This window comes from Canis lupus, chromosome 8 (genome assembly GCF_003254725.2).
Source record: "Canis lupus dingo isolate Sandy chromosome 8, ASM325472v2, whole genome shotgun sequence".
Classification (NCBI taxonomy): domain Eukaryota; kingdom Metazoa; phylum Chordata; class Mammalia; order Carnivora; family Canidae; genus Canis; species Canis lupus.
In genome coordinates this window covers 55,719,819-55,722,180 of record NC_064250.1, presented here as the reverse complement: position 1 = coordinate 55,722,180, position 2,362 = coordinate 55,719,819, and the positions used below count along the sequence as shown (strand labels likewise).

At 39.0% G+C, this 2,362-nt stretch overlaps 1 pseudogene; it reads left to right on the top strand.

Annotated features, from left to right (window-relative positions):
* Nucleotides 1-562: 562 nt before the first annotated feature.
* On the top strand, nucleotides 563-1,916 carry LOC112657259 (elongation factor 1-alpha 1-like; annotated as a pseudogene).
* The last annotated feature ends 446 nt before the right edge of the window (nucleotides 1,917-2,362 follow it).

Below are 2,362 nucleotides of genomic sequence, written 5' to 3'. Positions count from 1 at the left end.
AACACATGAAAAGATACATGATGTCACTAGTCGTTAGGGAAATGCAAGTCAAAATCCTTGATATCTGCTAGGATAGCTATAACAGTTTTTTGAAAGTGGAAAATAACATCATTAGAAAGAATGTGGACAAATTGAAACCCTGGTGTACTGCCAAGTAGGAAAGTAAATGGTTCATCTCTGTGGAAAGCAGTCTGGTGGTTCCTCAAAAATTTAAATGTAGAATTATCATAGGGCCACTTAACTACATTCCTGTGTGTACACAAAAGAAGTGAGACAGATACTCAAACATATTTCTGCACACTCATGTTCACAACAGTAGCAATATTCACAATACTCAAGAGTGTTAATGTTAACCCTCTTGTTAATGAACTCCATTTCATTAAAAACATGACCTCTGGATTTGCATAGTATGTAACTATCATCTCAATAAAAAATACCCAAAAAAAAGAATAAATTAAAAGCATTCAAATAGTCTACTTCAGAAGGGCCAAATATAATTTGTTTTCTAACACTTGCTGACTAAAAGTAATTATAAAAAAAAACCCTCTAAACCCAAACCAAAATGGAAAGGAGTAAGACTCATATCAGCATCATCATCATTGGTCATGTAGATCGGCCAAGTCTATCACTACTGGTCATCTGATCTACAAATGTGGTGGGATCAACAAAGGAACTATCAAAAAATTTTGAGAAGGAGGCAGCTGAGATGGGAAAGGGCTCATTAAAGTCAGCCTGGGTCTTGGAAAAACTGAAAGCTGAATGTGAACGTGGTATCACCATTGATATCTCCCTCTGGAAATTTGAGACCAGCAAGTATTAGGTGACCCTCAGTGATGCCCCAGGACACAGAGACTTTATCAAAAACGTGATTACAAGCACATCTCAGGCTGACTGTGCTGTCCTGATTATTGCTGTTGATGTTGGTGAATTTGAAGCAGGTATCTCCAAGAATGGGCAGACCCATGAGCATGCCCTTCTGGCTTACAGACTGGGTGTAAAACGACTAATTGTTGATGTTAACAAAATGGATTCCACTGAGCCATCCTATAGCCAGAAGAGATATAAGGGAGTCATTAACAAAGTCAGCACCCACATTAGGAAAACTGATTACAACTCTGATGCAGTAGCATTTGTGCCAATTTCTGGTTGGAATGGTGACAACTTGCAGGAGCCAAGTGCTAACATGCCTTAGTTCAAGGGATGGAAAGTCACCCATAAAGATGAGAATGCCAGTGAACAACACGGCTTGAAGCTCTGGATTGCATTCTGTCACCAACTTGTGCAACTGACAAGCCCTTACATCTGCCTCTCCAGGACATCTACAAAATTGGTGGTATTGGTACTGTCCCTGTGGGCCGAGTGGAGACTGGTGTTCTTAAAACTGGCATGGTGGTCACCTTTGCTCCAGTCAGGGTTACTACTGAGGTAGTCTGTTGAAATACAGCATGAAGCTCTGAGTAGGGCTCTTCCTGGGGACAATGTGGGCTTCAATGTCAAGAACCTATTTGTCAAAGATGTTCGTCGTGGCAATGACTCACCAATGGAAGCAGCTGGCTTCACAGCTCAGGTGATTATTTTGATCCATCCAGACCAAATCAGTACTGGATATGCACCTGTGTTGGATTGTCATACAGCTCACTTTGCTTGTAACTTTGCTGAGCTGAAGAACACAGATTGTAGTTCTGGGAAAAAAGCTGAAAGACAGTCCCAAATTCTTGAAATCTGGTGATGCTACCAATATTGATATGGTTTCTGGCAAGCCTATGTGTGTTGAGAGTTTCTCTGACTATCCTCTTCTGTGCTGTTTTGCTGTTTGTGGCATGAGACAGATGGTTGCTGTGGGTGTCATCAAAGCAGTGGACAAGAAGGCAGATGGAGCTGGCAAGGTCACCAAGTCTGCCCAGACAGCTCAGTAAGCTAAATGAATATTATCCCTAATACCTGCCACCCCAGTCTTAATAAGTGGTGGAAGAACATGTTCTCAGAACTGTTTGTGCCAATTGGCCATTTGCATCATAAAATCTTCAGAAGGAACAGAGAATATTTTGTGGACAATTTCTGTGTGTGTGTGTGTGTGTGTGGCAGTTTTAAGTCATTAGTTTTCAAAATCAGTACTTTTAAATGGAAACAACTTGACTAAAAGTCTGTCACACAATTTTGAGACCCATTAAAACAAAAGTTTAATGAGAAAAAAACTAAATTAAAAAAATTTCATCATAACATTAAATAGCTGAAAAGAACTAGTTTTCAACATATTTTAAATATCAAAAACTATATAAATTAAAGTGTTATATAATACTTCTAAATATACATAGTGGAATCTAAAAACGCAGCCTCATTCTTTTCAAAATATAGAAATTTT